The sequence below is a fragment of the Coenobita brevimanus genome, chromosome 4 (assembly GCF_032717465.1).
Source record: "Coenobita brevimanus isolate Jiangsu-jjx chromosome 4, ASM3271746v2, whole genome shotgun sequence".
Taxonomy (NCBI): domain Eukaryota; kingdom Metazoa; phylum Arthropoda; class Malacostraca; order Decapoda; family Coenobitidae; genus Coenobita; species Coenobita brevimanus.
The window spans coordinates 31,924,500-31,946,377 of record NC_136957.1 but is presented as its reverse complement, the minus strand read 5'-3'; positions in this window follow the sequence as shown (position 1 = coordinate 31,946,377).

Here is a 21,878-nt window from a genome sequence, read left to right as displayed (position 1 = left end):
TTGATTTTATTCTTGATTTATACTTACTCAGGATAGTGGAGTGAGAGAGAGTAGTAAACAAGGTTTATGGGTAGCGTGGGGGAGGGAGAGAATACCATTAATACTTCCTTTTACAATATTCCTTCACAGTAATGGGGGTATGTCTTTATAGGGGAATCTCTCGGCAGCACAGGCTTATTAATTGTATAACAGGGATGTCACTCACACGTATAGTCAATTAAATCTTGTTCCACACTCTCGTCCTTTAACTTCTCACTGTGATCTGATTTACCCCGATATTCACTATATAAAATCACTGAACAATACTTACATTAGGGGAAATCACACTTAACCTATATCACTCATGCTACAATATCACACGTATTCATCAGGGGGATAGGCAGGAACATGTCGTCGGCGATCCTGCTGGGCTAGGGGCACCGCCAATGTGAGGCGTGCCGAGAGGACACGGGATAACTTGTAAGGGCATCCTCTTGCGTCCTGGGCTTCCCGTGGCTTCCGGGCTTGGCTCGGGCGTGTGGCCCTCGGGACTGGGGCCGAATAGCTCTGGAAACCTCTGTGATAAGTCCCGGTGTCGTGGGGGCGTAGAGAGATCACGCCCGGGTGTCCTGGGGAGAACCGAGAGAGACTGTGGGCTGCGGTCTCCAGTGTCTAGGGGTGCCGACAGGGGAGGGCTGTGGCAGTGACTTCCACTGGGGTCCGTCAGGTGCGTCTGCTCTAGAGCCAGGCATAGGGAACAGAGACTAGGGGAGGCTGGGAGGCCTGTCTGGGTCACTCTGGGACAGGGAGCCTGAGCTCCAGTCTCCTGCCGAGGGGACGTCTCTCTATTCACCTCTCTCTGCACACCCTCGGAGCGACCATAGATCGTCTCACGAGGGAGGGAGCGACCATAGATCGTCTCTATTGGAGCACTTTCGGAGCGACCATAGATCGTCTCTACTGGAGCACTTTTGGAGCGACCATAGATCGTCTCACGAGGATGGGAGCGACCATAGATCGTCTCTACCGGAGCACTTTCGGAGCGACCATAGATCGTCTCACGAGGATGGGAGCAACCATAGATCGTCTCGCGAGGATGGGAGCAACCATAGATCATCTCTACCGGAGCACTTTCGGAGCGACCATAGATCGTCTCACGAGGATGGGAGCGACCATAGATCGTCTCTACCGGAACCCTTTGTGAGCGACCATAGATCGTCTCTACCAGAGTGGCGCCATCTGGAGTATATTTTCTAACTCCACCCCTAGCTGTCTCAGCAATTCCACTCCGCAAAGGTAGTGTCCTTCTCCTATGGTGGCAGCGTCGTGGTGGCTGCATGTCACAGGGGCGCACGGCCCGGGTTGACATGTGACGCTGTTGCCGGGAGTGGTGGTGGCTGGTGGCAGCCACCCCGTGGGGTCCGTGTGGGGGTGTCGGCGCATCTGTGGGCACACTACGCTGTTCTTGGCTTGCCCTGTCGTCGGGGGTACTATGGTATTCTTCGGGGGCACTGTTTTTCAAGCCACACATTTTATCTACCAACGTCTATGTACAGGAAGCTAAAGACATGGGGCTTACCATCCCCGAAAAAGTCAGAGAGTATGTACTCTCTCGGTTTAGTTACGAGCAGCATCGTGAGAATGATGCTCGCAAAGAGCGTAGAATTCAACGTGAACATGAGCGAGAACAACGCAAATACGAGCAAAAACAACGTATGAGCGGGAACAACGCGAGTACGAGCGAGAACAACGCGAGTACGAGCGAGAACAACGCGAGTACGAGAGAGAACAACGCGAACTCGAGTTAGAACAACAAGAGAGAGAACAAGAACACGAACGTGCTGAGTGTGAGGCACATGAAAAACATGAACTTGAGATGCTGAGGCTCAAGCGAGACTCCTTGGCTTCAGACACATCTGGAGCAGCTAACCCAAGCTCCACGAGCAATCTCCCTGCACATGTTTTGGCGATCCCACACATCAAGCTTCCTCCATACAAGGAAGGTGAGTGAATCGAGCCATTCATAGCTCGTTTCAAAGATATGGCTCAGCTGTACCAGTTGGATGAGGCAGCTAAGCAGTTTCAGTTTCTTAGCTTGTTTGAGGGCCCTGCCCTCGATATTCTCCACAGAATTCGTGGAGATAATCTCACGTATGAGATGATGAAGGCCGTACTCGTCAAAGCGTACGGTCTCACAGTTGACGACGCCAAGAGTCAGTTTATGAGAGCAAGTTTACGAGTTCAGTTCCTTGATCAGCTTACTGCTTACTTAGATGAGTGGATGGAGAAAGATGAAACTCCTTCCACGCATGAGGGGATAATCGACCTTATGCTGCGCATGCAGCTAGAAAAGTCGTGGCCTGTTGAACTTATGGCTCAGCTTAAATTCTGCCAGGTAAGGGATGCCACCCAAATGGTGAACAAGGCTGATGCATTCTTCACTGCATATGGGTATCAAACTCGTAAGCAGCACACCTGGAACAGGAAAGCTGACAAATCTGGGAAACCGTCTCAGACTGAACCCCAGCAACAAGGCCATTCCCAGAATAATGGCCAAGGTCCAAAGCCTCAGAAGAAGGACCAGGGGTCAAAACACCCAGAAACCTGAGTGGAGGTGGTACGACAAGTACCCTAACCGGCAGCAGTATCAGCTACGCAACCGACCGTCGGGACTGTTCTTTTCAGCACCGGCCCCTTGAAGGCAGGAGGCCAACGCAGCCTTCATTCCTCAACAGCAGCAGGGCGGTGTCGTCCCTAGCAGTACAGGTACTTCCCTACAGTTCACTAGTCCCTCAGTGACAGTGAACACTCTGCCACAGGAGGTCAATGCTCCACCTCCCCAGACAGTAAGTACGACCCCTCATGTATCTAGTTCTCAGGGCACCATGTTTGCCGCATCATTTATTCAGCAGCCTTACCAGTCCCTGGCTGCTTCCTCCAAAGGCCCTCCCACGGGTGAAAGTGCCTTTCTTGTTCAGCCAGGGTTTGTGGGAGGCATTCCTGTGAAGGTCCTGAGAGACAATGGTTCCTCAGGTTGCTCTGTCAGGCAGAGTCTAGTTCGGCCTGAGGAGTACACAGGTCGACAGATCCAAGCTAACCTTATTGATGGATCAGTGAGATTGTTCCCTGAGGCACGTATCCAAGTGGCATCTCCATTTTGCACTGGTACGACAGTTGCAGTTGTCAAGCCAGAACCTTTATTTGACCTTATGATTTGCAATATTCCAGGTGCCAAGTATAGTTGCACCGAAGATGACGCTACTCAGACTTTGGCTGCAGTAACACAAGCCATCGCTGAGGCTCCAAATTGTGTCACCCCTGTGACCACTGCATCGCCACAAGATCTGATGTGTAGCCAAGTTGTTGTTCAAGAACAACACTGACCCAACACTTGCTGCCGTGTGGAAGAAACAAAAGGGTAGAGTGATTAATCCGCCCAATCCCGATGTTTTCTGAGCTTTGGTTCGCACCAGTCCCGGCTCTTTTGGATCATTTTTTTTTTTTTGCTCAAACATTCGCTTTTGGTCAGAAACTAAGGAAAATCACAAAGAAAGGTGTCCCTTGGGTCCAGAAATGGCTCACCTGGAGCACGTAAGTTTGACAGGTACTGCCATGCTCTATGAGTAGTCTTTTCACCGTACGTTTTCTATGGTGGCACGGGTACTCTGAACTGATGTAGTATACGTTTATTATCATGTATTCATATGTTGGAAATATGTATACCAGAAGTATATTGGATTCTATACAGAAAAAAATGAGAAATAAGGTATGTACCATTGTGCGACCCTAGCGAAATCGGTCGATTATGTCACCGATGGATAACAAACATCGTTATTTCATCAGCTATTGTATTTTTTCATGATCCATATTACTTCCACAATAACATCATACCATTTTCAACTTTACATAATTGTTTGCACATATTTTGAGGCATTATGACAAGAATTAGCATAAAAGTAGCACTTATTTACTAAGTGAGATCATTTTATTTCATGCTTTTTTCAACTCAGATTCTATTTTTTCACCTTTTAGATTACTTATAATACATAACCCACTTACATGTTATACAATTAGTTTTATAGATGTACTTGCTTTACGAAAAGAATTAGCATTAGAATAGCGCTTATTTACCAAGTGACAACTTGGTCTTTCATGCTTTTTTCAACTCAGATTCTATTTTTTCACCTTTTTGATTACTTATAACATAACATATTACCCATTTACATGTTAGACAATTGCTTTTACAGAAGTACATGCTTTATGAAAAGAATTATTATAGAAGTAGCGCTAATTTACGTAGGTAAATCATGTCATGTCATTATTTTTTCACCTCTGAATTTATTTTCTCCCCCTTTATAGTACTTCTCACATTACATTCTGGCCTTTTCCATGTTAGACATTTGCTTTCACAGTAGTACACGATTTACAGTAAGCCTTATCCTAATATATATATATATATATATATATAGAGAGAGAGAGAGAGAGAGAGAGAGAGAGTGAGGTGGGATGGTGGTACACTGAGAGACAGCTTATCCCATAACTGGTGGCTAAATTTAGAGCCCTTGGGGAATTTCCCACTCCTCTTACACCGTGAACAGAATTCTTCCTAGTGCTTATTTACCTACTGACTGTATGTTCTGTGACTTTCAACTTAGACTATTTTTCAACTTAATACTAACTTTACAGTAACTATACCTTTCATGCTTTTTTCAACTCAGATTCTATTTTTTCACCTTTTTGATTACTTATAACATAACATATTAACCATTTACATGTTAGACAATTGCTTTTACAGAAGTACATGCTTTATGAAAAGAATTAGCATAGAAGTAGCGCTAACTTAGTGGGTAAATCATGTCATGTCATTATTTTTTCACCCCTGAATTTATTTTCTCCCCCTTTATAGTACTTCTCACATTACATTCTGGCCTTTTCCATGTTAGACATTTGCTTTCACAGTAGTACACGATTTACAGTAAACCTTATCCTAATATATATATATATATATATATATATATATATATATATATATATATATATATATATATATCGAGAGAGAGAGAGAGAGAGAGAGAGAGGTAGGATGGTGGTACACTGAGAGACAGCTTATCCCATAATTGGTGGCTAAATTTAGAGCCCTTGGGGAATTTCCCACTCCTCTTACACCGCGAACATAAGAACATAAGAACATAAGAAGAGAGGATAACTGCAGTAGGCCGGTTGGCCCATGCTAGGCAGCTCCTAGAAGAGTAACTGAACTACTAGAATTAGATAAGGATAGCAAAGAAGAAGGCTCTCCCCCGCCCTCCAAACCCTCCAGCCGAAGCCGGCAGGAAAAAGTCAGAAAGAACACCACGCCGTATAGAAAAACTGGCGTGGACATTTTACAGGAAAGTGTGAAAGGAGAATAGAGACTATCATAGTGTAACCTGAAAAGAAATTTTTTTGAATTAGTATTGGTTATAAGATTTTCTTTATTCTATATCCACCCCTTATTTGTCATATGCTTATCTAGCCTATGCTTGAAACTCTCAATGGAAGAGGCAGCAACTACTTTACTAGGTAGCTTATTCCATTCGTCTACTACTCTATTACCAAACCAATTTCTACCTATTTCCTTTCTGAAACGGAATTTTTCTAGTTTGAAACCATTATTTCTAGTTCTATCCTGTATGCTCACTTTAAGTACCTTGCTAATATCTCCCTTATTTATACCATTCATCCACTTAAACACCTCAATTAAGTCTCCCCTTACTCTACGCCTCTCTAGCGAATGCAGACTTAGTCTTTTCAGTCTGTCTTCATATGACAGGTTCCGGACGTCATGTATCATTTTAGTCATTCTTCTCTGTACATTTTCTAACGAATTAATATCCATTCTATAGTAAGGACACCAAAATTGTACTGCGTAGTCTAAATGTGGCCTTACTAATGCTAGATAAAGTTTCAGTATTACTTTAGATGATCTATTGCTCACGCTTCTCGAAATAAATCCTAGGACCCTAGCGCTTATTTACCTACTGACTGTATGTTCTGTGACTTTCAACTTAGACTATTTTTCAACTTACATACTAACTTTACAGTAACTATACAACCTCCTATGATTAGTATCACATAAGATAACATGGCACTATTATGATACTGAGCGACACTTTATCACGTATGTACAGGCCTTACCACACTACACATTCTTTCAATAGTGCCTGTTATTATGGTACTCACGGAAGCACGGTTGCAGGCAGAGAGCAACGTTGCATTCCACACACTCGTACCTAGTGTCTCTTCTTTTATAATACTTCCAATATAACATATTATCCCTTTACATGTTGGACAAGTGCTTTCACCTTCTGCTAACTCACACCACGCCTAACACGAACACCACGTGGACGTGTTGCCTCCCCCACACCACTCTCGCTTTCACGAATCTGTCTGCGCTCTCCCGCCCCAACACTTTCACTTTCTGCTGCCCTAATCATCCCCACACCACTGCTTTCTGCCACAGAACACATAGAAGGAACATACCTGTGGAACAGTCGCGATGTGACGTCTGTCCCAGTCCCACGTGGCGATATCTTTTCCTTCCCCAGCCAGGAAAATACGCCACCATGTACTGCTTCCTCGTCCTCAACTGATGGTATGTTTTTGCTGCCTAGATGCAGCACGTGGTGCAGGCTGGCCGTCCCCTGCCCTCCTATATGTTATATATTTGACCTTCCTTGGGGAAGGGACCTCCTCATCACTGCTGCTGGTAACCTCCTCAGGCTGCATGTAATCGACATCGAGGGTGTCGTCGTCCAGTGGGGAATCACTATCCCCTGTAAAGGTATCCAGGGCGACTTGTATCTCCTTGTCTGACAGCCCATGATGCGCCATGTCTGACCTGGGTGATTGCTGACAGGTAAGTAGACGATCACAGGGTCAGGTGGGGTTAATCTGGGTCTAGGGGATTAACTGCCTGGTGGCGAGTAGGTGAGGCTTGCGTAGGCAGGAAAAACAAAAATCAGGCGCGAATTTTGAAAAAATGTGAAAATTATGCAACTTGCAATGTTGCCGCATTAATTCACGTCGCCGGGACATGAGTGCACATCATGTGCGGACGTTACTTCACATCGCTGGGACGGCGTGGGTTAAGTATTCACGGGGAGGTCAAGCCAAGTTCCTTAGTAAACAAGGACAGCTGTACCGTGAGTCACGAACACCCCAGGGCGAGGTTCGATTGCAGTTCGTCGTTCCCGCTAAGTACCGACAAGCAATGTTAGAATGGGGTCATTGTTCAGCCTCAGGATGTCACAGGGGCAAAAGGAAAACCCAGGGCCATATCTGTGCTGACTTTTTCATGCCAGAGATGGGACGAGAAATAGATAGCTTTGTGCTTTCCTGCAATGTGTGTCCACGTACCACTAATCAGGGACATGTTCTTCCTGTGCCGTTTGAATCCACACCCATAATCTCTGAAGCGGTTGAGAGACAGGGCAGTGGTGAAGTGGGTGCAGACCTGATGTCTCACCCGTTGGCCTCACAGGACACAGTATGTCCAGGGCCTGTACATATGTACCGTAGATTAAGGGGAAAGTTCGAAAACCCCATAGGGACAATCTGAGGCTGTGTATGAATTACCTTGTGGAACGTCTCGAGCTGTGGGCCTCTCTGAGGATTCCTGGAGAATGCACATTATCCACATGAGTGTTCACATCCACGGTGGGTGTTAAAATGTGACCTGCCTGAGATTGCGTAGGGATTCTCAGCTTCCTAATGTTAATTGTAAGTGTAGAGTTAGGTTAACCAGTAAACTGCCCGTTCTCAGAGATATGAGCAATCCAAGAACTGGCATGTTTCCTGGTTAATAATGTTAGGTTAACCAGTAAACTGCCCGTTCTCAGAGATTTGAGCAATCCAGGAACTGGCACGTTTCCTGGTTAATAATGTAGGTTAACCAGTAAACTGCCCGTTCTCAGAGATTTGAGCAATCCAGGAACTGGCACGTTTCCTGGTTAATAATGTTAGGTTAACCAGTAAACTGCCTGTTCTCAGAGATTTGAGCAATCCAGGAACTGGCATGTTTCCTGGTTAATAATGCTAGGTTAACCAGTAAACTACAGGGGTCTTGAGAGATTTGAGCAATCCAAAGACTACGTTTCCTGGTTAATAATAAACATAAGTACTGATTGCTAGGCAGAGGGAGAGAGAGAGAAATGACACGTTCGATGCTCCTCCTTGATTCCTTTCGCAGGTGCAGCTGGCAGGTGCAGCATTGTTGCGCAGATAAGCTGATCATCCCTGACGCATGCTGCCGCCTCTTCTCTTCTGCCTCATCGTCATTATTTACTATAGTATTACATAATTTTACACGTAGGCACAGTTACACCACAACTGTCACACCTACACCGTGTATTACATACATCACGCTATGTAACAATTAGTTGTTAGTGTAAATGTAGTAAACTTTCGCTCAGTTTGACCTGAATACAGGATTTTTCACCGTCAACTCGGAGTTTTTTCCTCAAGCTTGCTTCTATTAACGTAAATACGAGGTTTTTACGCTCATGGGCGAATGTGATTTTCTCCTGTAGCAGGGTAGTACACACACCACAGTGTGAATCTTGTGTGACTGAGTTAGGATTTATATGTATGTATATCGAAAAAAAAAAAATTCTGAAGGAAAAAAAAAAAATGATTTTGATGGGGCGTAATGTCATGAATTGGTGCGAGCATGTTTTAAGTTCATAACATTTTATTCAGAGTGAAAAATGCGAATTCTAGTGGAATTCTCATTGTGTATCGCTCAGTTTAACCATCCACGTATTCACTCGATTGGGACGGTTTTCAGAATATTTTTCACTGTTTCATAAGTGATCGTTCTTGCGCGCGACAGTAGCGCCTTCGCTGAGTGATTTATTGTGAGTGTGTATCGCCCACTTAATTATCGTTGACCGTTGGAGCAAGTACGGCCATCCCTCGCCCCCTTCCATAATTTGAACTTAGTCAGAATTGGATCGTCGTGAGAGCAGGTTCATCCAGCAGCGAGTTCCTGAAATCTCCACCTACGGTGAAATGGCGAAGAGGGTTTGGCATAGTGCAGCGTCCGTCCTATGTACAGACGCCCAGTCATTCCACTTAGCCCCCTCTACTGACCAGTATTTCTTTTCGTTTTTCCTAGGTTTAAGGTTAGCTTTTGAGTGAGCGAGTGAGTGTATTCCCCTTGGTATTTTGAATTCATTTTGAGCCTATGTAATGTAAATTTATTTCATTGTAATTAATAAATTTTACAGTTCTTTTCCTTTGAGCTTAATGTATAGTTAAACTCATGTTTTATTTCTCCACATTAAGCTTATTCTAGTTGCTGCTCCTAGTTTGCATAAACATTTTGCATTATTCATAACTGGTACTTAGGCCAGTCCTTTTGTATTAAGCTTAAATCCGTTGTGCCAACCAGGAGTTAATGCACCAGCAAGACCCTGTTTATCATTATTAGCATTAGTTATTGATTGTCAGGGGTGGAGTCACTTTCTCGAGAGGCTAAAAGTACTACAAACAGCACTCGTGAGTAATTAGTCTCTGCTGTGTACTGTTGAGAAAGTTTATAAATTCTCATCCTTAGAGAATCGGCGAAGTAAGCTGGAATAAAGTAAAACTTACTGCTTGATTTCACAAATCAAGTCTTTGTCTTTATTTTCAAGCAAAATATATAACCTTTATTTAATTAGTAATTCTCAAAACCCCGTGACATCGAGATCAATTTGTAACCAAGAGGGTTATTTGTATCGAGACTGATTGGCAACCGAGTGGCCATAGTTAACGAAGGGGCTGATAGGTAATCAAGGGGCTGGTGAGTAACCAAGGGAGTGATGAGTAACCAAGGGGCTGATGAGTAACAAAGGGGCCGATGAGTAAGGAAGGGGCCAATATGTAACCAACGGGCCGATGAGTAATCAAAGGGCCGATAGGTAACCAAGGGGCCGGTAGGTAACCAAGGGGCCAATGAGTTACCAAGGGGCCAATAGGTAACCAAGGGGCCGATGAGGAACCAAGGGGTTATTCGTATCAAGACCGATTTGTAACCAATGTTGTTATTTGTATCGAAAATGATTTGTAAACAACTGGCAGATAGGTAACCAAGGGGCCGATAGGTAACCAAGGGGGTGATTTGGCACCAAGGAAACCATTAGTAAACTGAGGGAGTGATTAGTGTCCAATGGGGCAAATAGAAACTATAGGGCCATTTTGTAATCAAAAGGGCGATTTGTAACCAATGGGCAATTTGGAGCCAAGGGGCTGCTTGGTAACCGAGAGGCTGACTCGTAAGCAAGGCACAGGCTCGTACTGAACGGACCATCTCGTAACCTGGCGCCGAATATTAACAGAGGGATGAACTCGTAACCAAGAGGCTGACTCATAACCAAGGGCCGAGTGTATGTACATCCTAATCACGAATCGTCCTCTTCTTTACCGGTCAGCCCCTTGGTTACGAATCGGCTCCTTGGTTAAAAATCTCATCCTTCATTACAAATCGTCTCCTTATTTACGAATTGCCCCTTTCCCTACTATTCTGACCCTGTCTTAAGAGTTGTCCCCTTGGTTAAGAATTGGTTGTTTGGTTATGAATCGGCCAATTGATTACGAATCGGCCTCATAGCAACGAATTGCAACCTTGCTTTTCCCCTGGTTACTTGTCGGCCTCTCGGTTGCGAGTATGCCCCTCACTTACGAGTCGGCCCTTTGGCTACAAGCCGTCTCCTTGGTTACAATTCAGCTCTTGCTTATGAATCGGCCTCTTGGTTATGAGTCAGACCCTTGGATTCATGTTGACCCTTAGGTAACACATAGGCTCCTTTTTTTTTTTTCTTTTACAAATCAGCACCTTGATTACGAACTGTCTCCTTGGTTACAAATCGGACCCTAGCTTACAAATTGAGACCTTGGTTACGCATTGGCCTCTTGGTTATGAATTGACCCCTTCTTTACGAATTGCCCCTTAGGTTGCGAATTAGATCTTTGGTGACGAACCACCCCCTTTAATGAACCAGCATAATACTGAGAGGTGATAAACGAACTGGGAAACTCGCCTTTCATCTGCTGTTTTGATGAGAAGCATGGCCGGTTTCCATCATGGACTGCATCACAGCTGCAAGGTTAATATTTGGCGTATTGTACCCATACAAAGATGAGAAGTTCTCTGTTTCTGGAGTATCAGTTCATGGATGAAAAGTGGTAATGTAGGACTTATTAAAGACCAGAATACCAGCTGACAAATCAGTTCAGAGCCAGGATGGTGGTTCCAAAGGACTGGCGCACAGAGTCACGAACAGAAATCTCCCTCATCACCCAGCTGGGCAATATAATCTATCAAGGTCCAGCTCGGGAAATTCATTTTCCCATTAAAAAAAAAAAAAAAAAAAGTGTGGATACCGTTTGAGAGTGATATCTTAACGATTGTGAGTAGATAATTACGCATGTCAGTCAGGGGCTGTCCAGGAGGTAGTAGGTCCATAACTCAGTGACAATCAAGGCAGTAATGCTGAGGGTTGTTGGCATTAGGACGGTCAAAAAGTATGCAGGGGAGATGAGGCACGCTCTCTACAGCAGACTTGCCAGACAGGGTAATATCCTATCCGAACTGAAGCAGACACATAATTGTGCCTGTGAACCGTAAGACCATGTTGACGATTTGCAGAGGGTTCTAAAGATGTCTTTGAGATAGATAGCTCTTGGCACAGGGATAGAGATTCCGGCAGCATTGTTGGTGAGCCACCTGCGGAAAACAAACGACTGCTCAGCCGATCCAAGAGATCTCAGACGATGGAATGAACACATTTTCTTATAGGTATGTTTAGGGTAATACATACAGATGCACCCAGGAGGATGCACGGGGGGATGGCACCACTTCCTACAGTGAATTCTGGAAGCATTCCTGTTTTGAAGGGAGAGAAGATTCTACTTTTTATCTGTGGAAAGAATGAGGCCACAAGTGGAAGACGATGATGAAATGACTGAAGGAAGCATTGAAGATCTTCTGGAGAGCTGGAGGGAACGCAGATATCATGAGCGTAACAGGTAACGGTGATTCTGGGAATGCTGGGAAAAAGAGAGAGTAACCAGTGCTTAAAGACATTCAAAAGAAATGGACTTTGAATACCACCTTGCAGAGTACCAAGTTCAAAGGCCTTGGAGGAGCTACACGTGCCCTTAACCCTCCGAGTGCCAGACCCGTACATGTACGGTGGTGCCTGCGTTTGTGGACAGTGCCAGAGCCAAACATGTACGGTCAGCAATTGCAACTGGAGTCAACAAGCTAATTTTCAAATTTGGCGGGAGATGACTGACATGGACATGCACGCACCCTTCACGCATCTGTACCCATTTCCTATTTCATCTATATACCCAACAAGAGTGTCCTTGGCTCGAGTAGCGTAATTACTGATGAAGAAAATGATGATCTACCTCAACTCAATGGGTGTTGGCGGCGGCCATATGGGCGTTACTCCGAAGTTTTCAGCCACCTGCTCAGGGAGAATCGACCTCAAAATCGACCTAAATGGCTTCTGTGAGTACTTTTATTATTGTTCTCCATGCTTTCTCATCATTTCTAACCTATCTAGCAAAAAAAAAAAAAAGACAATGGTCGAAAATTGACTGGCACCACGGCTCTGGGATGGTCCAAAGTCTACTGCCACACGGCTGGTTTAAAAGGATAAGCAAGGTTCTATTACAGAGGTAACCGTGTATCCTTCTCAAGAGGTTTCCTTGGACACCAAATTCCACCAGCTGTTTGAGGATGATATCTCTGTTTGCAACATCAAAGGCACTTTTAAGATCAATGAATGCTACAACACTGGCAGGGCAGAGGAGGGTATTGAGTAACATCAGAGTGGCTTCTCATGGATGGTTTTATCCGTACGGTAGGATGGCCGTGCGGTAGGGTGTCAAGAAAGCATGTCTTCAAACGAGCGTTTTTTTCTGTACGGTTCGCCTTGAGCAGTGCATAGAATGTACAGAAACAGTGATTTGCGCAAACTGCTCAGTTTGCCTACGTTTGCTCGAGGTGGAGGACGTCAAGAAGAGAGTGATTTATGTGTACATAATGAACAGGGAGTTAAAAAAGAAAAGACAGCATATATTATATATATATATATATACATATATATATATATATATATATATATATCTATATATATATATATATATATATATATATATATATATAGATATATATATATATATATATATATATATATATATATTATATATATATATAGATAGAGAGATAGATAGATACAGATATAGATATATCTATAGATCTATATCTATCTATCTATATATATATATATATATATATATATATATATATATATACGTTATAACTTTTTTACAGCCTTATGTTCCTGTGCTTCAAGTCGATGAACATTTGCTTAAAGCCAAAGAAAAAATAAATTTATTCCTCTCAGCTTAAAAAAAAAAAAAAGTACCCTGAAATGAAAAATATATATATTTTAACAAGTGTATATTTACATGTACACTGATAGAAAAGAGAGGAAAATGTGCAAAAGAAGATGAGAGTAGAGTGACACAAGAAAGAAAAGTAGCTGGTGCAATGAAGGCCTTGATAAGAAACAGAGGCTCAAGTGTTGCAGCTGCACGAGGCTTACATGAGGGAGTGTTAGTGCCAACTTTAACATATGGATGTGAGAATATTGTGTGGCATGAAAATGAAAAGTCAAGAGTGAGAAGAGTGGAGATGGGACTGCTGAGGAATGTATGTGGAATACAGAGGGTGGATAGGATACGAAATAATGTGATTCGTGAAAGGTGTGGAAATGAGGAAGTCGGTGGACACCAGAATCGAAGAGAGTGTACTGAGATGGTATAGTCATGTGGAGAGAATTGATAACAATAGAGTGGTGAAAAAGATATATCTGAGCGAATTTGAATGAGGGAGGAGGCAAGGTAGGTCATGAAGAAGGTGGAGAGATATGGTGAATAAGTGTGTGAGGAAGAGAGGTTTGGAAGTCGGCGAGGCTAGGGAACTGACAAGAGATCGAGCTGGCTGGATGAATGTTGTGAGGAGAAGTGCATGATCAAGGATTTTGGCACCCGTTTTTAACGAGGCAAAGTCCGGATTGACTCAATCGGATATGCTTATGTGAAGCTGCAGAATATGGTGAATGTTTTTTGGTGTATCCGATAGAGCCAGGATTCCGGGGACTTAAATGATGAGTGAATGGAAGCGTGGCCCATTGGACTGGGCAAAGTTGGGCTACTCCTCACCGTGCCCTTGGGTGGGAAAGAACGTCCGAATGATGATGATGATAATGATGATGATATAACAGAAAAAATCAAAAGAGCTTATACAAATGCATTAATACTTAAAATCACTGTTTATTACCTACTGTAGAATGAATCTAAGTTGCAGTTTGGCTTTGTTTCTGCAAGGCAGCATAAAGTTCCTGCATCAGTTTGATTGCACGTTCTGCACATTGATTACTTCATGGTATCTTGGGTAAGGATGGCTCCTGCTTCCAGTGATTCTGCAGTGAGTTTAATGCTTTTTTTTTTTTTTCTAAGATTTCTATATTTCTGACAAGTTCTTGAAGTCATCTCATTAGTAACCCAGTACTCTGCCCATTCGTACGAAATGAATCTGCATACCTTCTCCGAAGTCTTCCTTGTTGTAGGTATAAGAATGAATGCAAGGACAGCGAGAATTGCTCTTCAATTCCACCTTGCATTACTGGTATTTGGAAATTTGTGAAAGTTAATCAAAGAAAAGGGGAATTTTTCTTCAAAGAATCTAAACACTCGTGTTAAATGGTAAAGAAACTTCATGGCATATCTTCATCCTGACTTATCGAGGATCTCTTCTGTTCCATTAACAAACTGTGATTTTAGTTCTTCATATTTCGTTATTAGTTGAAGCACAAATGGATATTCGATACTAAGAGAACTGGTGTTAGCGCCAAGTTCTTCGCCCATATACCAAACGGAGAATCCTGTCCAGCTTATGATGCTGACAACCGATAACCTGTGGTTTGTTGAACTTCTTATCCGAGAACATTTGTTGTAATCTGACTAAACAACTCCACTCTTTTTCCCAGTATTAATGCCAGCTGTATCAGCAATGATCATTTTTAATGCATGTCATAAATTGAATTCATCAATAACTTTTGCAATTCTTTCAACAATAGTTTCAGCCTAGCCATTTTCCAGATGTAATGCATCCAATTTTATTTCGGTTCTTTCATTTTTAAATAGTACTACTGTCATAAAATGACTAAATGTCATAAAAGACTTTGTGGTTCCTTTGTGGTTGAGTTATATATATATTAGACTTGTGGACGAGCGGTTTTTATATCTTGGAGTAGCTTCCCATTTGTCATGTAGTGACAGGAGAGGTAAAGAATAGTATGGGACTATTTTTATTTGTCTTGGAAATATTAACAAGTCTCTCACACAGAGCGAAGTATAGAGTCCCGCTAGCTATCTCTCTGTCTCGCTCTGGCTCCCTCTCTCTCTCTCTCTCAAGTTGCTAAGCCCTTTCTTTTTCTGACCTGCCTGTTCTAAGGCTTGTCTCCTTCTGATCCTGCCTGTTCTGTGGCTAATCTTCCTCTGAGCTCTCTTTCCTAAATACTGGTGTAGTAGAGGTGTGTCACGTGTGTTCCTTGTGAGTGGAAAGTTCTAGAAGCCTGTGTGTGAGTATGTGTGTATGTGTGTGTATGGTCACTAGGCGCTGTTGTGTGCCTATCAAGCATTCCTCGAGTTAAGAGTGTGTAAGCATGTTTAGCACTGCTCGATTCTCGCAGACACAATAGCTTCTCATCATCTGACTCCCTGCTTCTATCTGTCTCTCTATCTGTCTATTTATCTATCTATCTATTATGATTTGTAATTATAATACATTGCTCGGTCACGCGAAAATGGCATACCATCGACAGTTAATAGTCCTAACATATTAATACATATTATATATACATTATAATGAACTTATAAGCTAATTAAGTGAAATACATGATATTGTAAAAGTAACATAATTGTATGAATATTGTATACATATTTGAATAAATGCAATGGTTGTTGCATAACACTTTGTAATACGTGCATGTACAACAGACGTACGCATATAATTGTGCAATGGTAATATTGCTAGGTTATACATTACATAGAGTTATCACTTTAGTAATGTCTAATATTTCACCTAACTTGTATGATGATACTGGTAATACAGAATTGTGCTATAGTTGTATGACTTATAATATTGTACTAACATTGTGGTAATACATAATTGTAACATTTTTATGAATTGTTACACAATGTAGGCCTTTAAGTGTCCTGGCCTTATAAAGTTACATCTTGTTAATGCAACTGTTACATATGTGGTACATATTGTTTGTAGTTACATAATTGTAGCAAGTGTAACATAATGCAATCGTTTGTCGTTACATAATTGTTACATATCGTTTGTAGTTACATAATTGTAATAAGTGTAACATAATGCAATCGTTTGTCGTTACATAATTGTTACATATCGTTTGTAGTTACAGAGTTGTAATAATTGCAGTCCTGACATATGCTGCGGTCGATGATATGATGTGTCATGCCACTTGCTTGTGGAGACAACAATTTGCTTTTTTGTTTGTAGTTTATGTGGAATTTTGGCATATGTAGTAACACTCACACTTATTTTCATTTGTTTGTTACGTGATCTTACTCTATTTCTCTTTTTTCTTTCTTACTTTTCTTTCTTTCTTTCTTCCTTTTTTTTTTTTTGTATGTATTGATTTTCTATAGTTTGTTTTTCTTCGCTTGTGTACGCTTTTTCCATGTTGTTCATGGTTGCATAAATACTGGCTAATTTCCTTGGGATACTTTTTTAAAGTTTAGTTTATATTGCACAGGTATTACTGAAAATTATATTATATGGTCCCATATTTTGTTATTTTATATAAAAAAAATATATATACACTATATACAGTATTAACTATATACACTGACTTGTTGTTCACTTGTACCTATCGTGGGTAATATGTGTGTCAGCACTGTGTGGAAATCATTGTCTTCACGATTGTGTTGAAGATGTTCACTCATGCTAACGTCATTTGTGTTGGGCTTTTTTTTTTTTTTTCTATTTTACTTTGTAACTTAATTTATTTTTTTCCACTAGGTAGCTTTAATTAATAAATGTTTAATAGAGTTCTTTTAATCGCTCACTGAGTAACTGTGATGGTACATTTTCTTTATCACTTTGTAGATATAATAATGTATAGCTGTATGTATGAAACACGTATTTTATGTAGGTATAAATGGTAACACTCGTTGGTAGTAAATAAATGTTATAATAAATGAATGAATATAGACAGTGTAGAATATTTATTGTTGGTGATTATTTAGTGTTTGAGTTACGCAGATAACTGAAGTATGTGTATTTAAGCTGTAACTCTACAGCACGTTTTATATGTTTGTGCAGAAGCTTATTGTCTATCACTGTGTATTGTATAAATGAAGTAACTATGTAACTCACTAATTTTTACCGTGGAGGAAATGGTGTGAGTGGTGTTGCATGTGGTGATAGCGTTGTTCTTCACGGGTTGATTGGCGTGTTGTCATCTCAGCACATGGTGACGTCGGCTTCCCACACTGGTAGCTGTGGTGAATACTGAGTAGTGATGCTTAAGCTGGGTGAAGAAAGGTAAGTAAGTCGCGTTATAAATGTGGCTCTGGTGTTTTGCTGCGTCTCTTGACCTCTGCGTCAGGCGGGAGAGAGTGGTGTGCTTGTTGCTTTGGTCTTTCCTCTTCTTTACTTGCTTTGTTTTATATTCTTCTTGTTGCTGCTTGAAGTTACGTGAAGATTATAGAGTTGTTTTGTAGACTTGTAGGCTATTTGCATTGTAGGCTGTATTTTGTAGAAATTCACTGTAGAGCTGAAGCTAATCTTGTAGAGTCTCGCCTGCTTTTGTAGAAATTTGCTTTTAATTCGGAGACAATGTCCGTAGATTCGCTGGTTCGTCATAGAAGTTGCAAGATCGTATCAATATTTTGTTAAACTACTTGCAAGGCGTCGTGTGATCCCTTCACCTCTGCATCAGCATGATGATCGGGGAGACGGAGGGGGCTGGGTGGAGAGAATACTGTCAGGAGCTGGTTATGTTGTTGGTTGTGAGAGGTATTCATTTTGTTTTCAATCTTGATATTTTGTAGGAATTCAATGTTGATTCATAGACGAGGTTCGTATACGTTCGCTGCTACCAAATGTCATAAAATGACTAAATGTCATAAAAGACTTTGTGGTTCCTTTGTGGTTGAGTTATATATATATTAGACTTGTGGACGAGCGGTTTTTATATCTTGGAGTAGCTTCCCATTTGTCATGTAGTGACAGGAGAGGTAAAGAATAGTATGGGACTATTTTTATTTGTCTTGGAAATATTAACAAGTCTCTCACACAGAGCGAAGTATAGAGTCCCGCTAGCTATCTGTCTTGCTCTGGCTCCCTCTCTCTCTCTCTCTCTCAAGTTGCTAAGCCCATTCTTTTTCTGACCCGCCTGTTCTAAGGCTTGTCTCCTTCTGATCCTGCCTGTTCTGTGGCTAACCTCCCTCTGAGCTCTCTTTCCTAAATTCTGGTGCAGTAGGGGTGTGTCACGTGTGTTCCTTGTGAGTGGAAAGTTCTAGAAGCCTGTGTGTGAGTATGTGTGTATGTGTGTGTATGGTCACTAGGCGCTGTCGTGTGCCTATCAAGCATTCCTCGAGTTAAGAGTGTGTAAGCATGTTTAGCACTGCTCGATTCTCGCAGACACAATACCTTCTCATCATCTGACTCCCTGCTTCTATCTGTCTCTCTATCTGTCTATTTATCTATCTATCTATTATGATTTGTAATTATAATACACTACCTGGTACTCCTTTTCATCAATCCGCTTTCCATCGAAATGTAAAGACCATGTTTCCAACTGTAACTTTTCAATCATTTCCTCCTTCAGTGTAGCAGCCTCTTTGTATATTGACTGGCCACTTCCTGCTTGACTTGGAGCTGGAATGTCAATACCATCATGTGAGAATTGTTTCCACATTTTAGCAGTTTGTTTGTCGATACCCCAGTGGATGTCATCAAGTTAGTTGCAACTTACTTCTATTGTGTTTCTGGTTGGTGGATGATTAGTCTCATCTTCACCCTTATATTCGCCCTCAACAGATTCAGTGGAACTACCACTAGATGAAAGATCGTAAGATGTTGATGGTAATGTAGGTTCATTAGGCAGTTTTCGTCTTTTTGGTGGGTGATTGGTTTCCTTACTTGCAACTTGACATGTTGAGTACTTCACTTCTCCTTTGCTTTGCACTTGTAGGTGGTAGAGTTGTTTATATTTACTGGATAACCATTGATCGTTCTTCTGTATGATATCAAAAAGTTTAAGGCATCATATTTTCCCCTCTTGACACATTTAACTTAAGATTTTAGCACCTCGTCAAGCTTTGCTTGTATTGATTGATCTGATACATGTGGAAAGTTCCATTTATTCTCCAGTAATTTTGTAACTTCTTTGGAATTTCGACAATTAACTCTTTTCTCAATTTGATTTTTGCTCTAAGAAACTGGTAACGTCCATCACCTTGCATTTGGTTTGGCTTTCTGCATTTTTCTTCTAATGAAGCTTCTTCTAACGGATCAATTCCTCTGCTTCTATGTGACTGCTGGAACTGCACCAAATTATTGGTCCAGACATCCTTGATGTGACTTCTTTTGTGTGACGTCATGCTTATCTGAAAAAAAAAAAAATACTAATAATATAATATTTAACAGGAACACACCAAACAATTATTTTGCTGACTGTTCACCTGCAAACTGCGAAGATAACTGTTAGATGCTGAAAACTGCATCCCGTTTTATAATATTTAGATTATTCTAGAATGTTTAAAACAATGTTAAACCATAACTGTTATAGAAAGTTCTAAACAGTTCTAAAATCTTATGTGCAAGTCTATAAAGTTATAAAAAATTGATATAAAGAATAAGAAAGTGATAAAACTTGCTTGTGGTAAAGTTAAATTTATGGTCATCTCTTCTTTTAAATTTGGGGGTGACCTTTTAATGAAACTGAGAGGAATAAGGGCTTTTCTCTTTGTTTTTAAACAAAAGTTCATCAATTTATCATACAGGTTACCTTTTAATTGAAAAAAGTCAAAAAGTTTTAACACACACACACACACACACACACACACACATATATATATATCTATATCTCTGAATATATATATATATATATATATATATATATATATACAGTATATACAAGGTGTCCCAGGAGGAAAGTCACCTATTCACAGAAATGAAAGATCAAGTCATTGTAAGTCGGAAATATTTTATGGTGAAATTCTTTTAACGCCTTGGTTTAAAAGTTACAAGACTTTAAATACGAACGTGCTCGGAGTTGGCCAGAGGGCGGGAGGGAGGGAGGGCTGCAATGGTGGGCGTTGCCATCTTGAGGGTGTTACTTTTTATTCTCTCTTGGGTATTTAACTTCTCCAGGATGTTGATGTGATTACACATCAAGATTTTCGTAAATAAAGATAAAATTAACTTAAAAAACGCGGGATATCGTTGTAGCAATTAATAACTAACACATAATGAACTCCATATGGCAACAGCGATCAGCTGGACGTTGAGGAGGAGTGTGTAGCCACTTCCCACTGATGTTTGACGTTTTGTGTGTGTGTGTGTGTGTGTGTGTGAAAGGAGGGTTGTTATTTTATTTCATTAGATGTTCAAAATGACTGCCGTCTGCTTCAATGCATAATCTTGCTCGCTGTAGCACTGAGTGTGTTGCCTTCCGCAAAACCTCTGGATTGTCCTGGATGTGCTGCGCGGCTTCCAATACTCTCTCAAGAAGTTCTTGCTTACTGTTGACTTTCTGTTGTACACCAGTGACTTCATGTGTCCCCAGAGATGGAAATCCAAAGGTGATCGGTCTGGTGATCTGGGTGGCCATGGGCATGTTCCTCCTCTCCCTATCCACTGGCTAGGGAACGACTCATTGAGGTGTTCTCTAACTTGCCTGCTGTAGTGTGGAGCACCGTCATGCTGGAAAACGAGGTGTTTCCGTGTCCTTAGAGGTACATCATCCAGCAGTGACGGCAGTTCATGTCTTAAAAAAGTGGCATAGGTATCTCCATTATGCTGATCTTCGAAGATGTGTGGGCCAATCAGGACGTTACCGACAACGCCACACCACACATTGAGGGAAAACCTGTGTTGGAGATTTCTTTCAGTTTTTTCATATGGGTTTTCCTTTGACCAGCAGTGTTCGTTGTGGGCATTGTGCATTCCTGCACGAGTAAAGATGGCTTCATCCGTGTAGAGAATGTATTTCCAAAGCTGGGAGTGATCTTGTATCCATCTGCAGAAGTCCAGTCTTTTTTCAAAATCTCCATGCTGAAGGTGCTGAACTTTGTAAAGGTAGTATGGATGGAGTCCTTCTCTTCTGAGTGTTCTCCACACTTTCATGCGAGGAACTTGAAGTCGCCACGAAATTCGTTGTGTGCTTATCCCAGGGCTTTGTTCTACGGCAGCAATAATCTGTCATGAAGCACTTCTCTCTCTGATGACAAATGCACTCCTGGGAAACAGCCATGATCTCGAAGATGCTGGTAAACTCTGTAAAAAGTTCTGGGAGTTACATGTCTTCTGTTTGGATATCTTCTTCCATATTCATGTGCAGCAGCTCTGGCACTCCCGTTACAGAGCCCGTAAATGAAGACCACGTCTGCATACTCAATGTTAATGTATGTATGCGGCATTGCGACAGGCGTGACATGGTGACAAGTGTACTGTAGCCGCCCTAAGCTAAGATTCCTCTGCCTTGAGTGATGATGGGTGGCACAAAACTGTCAACATCCAGCTGATCGTTGTTGCCATA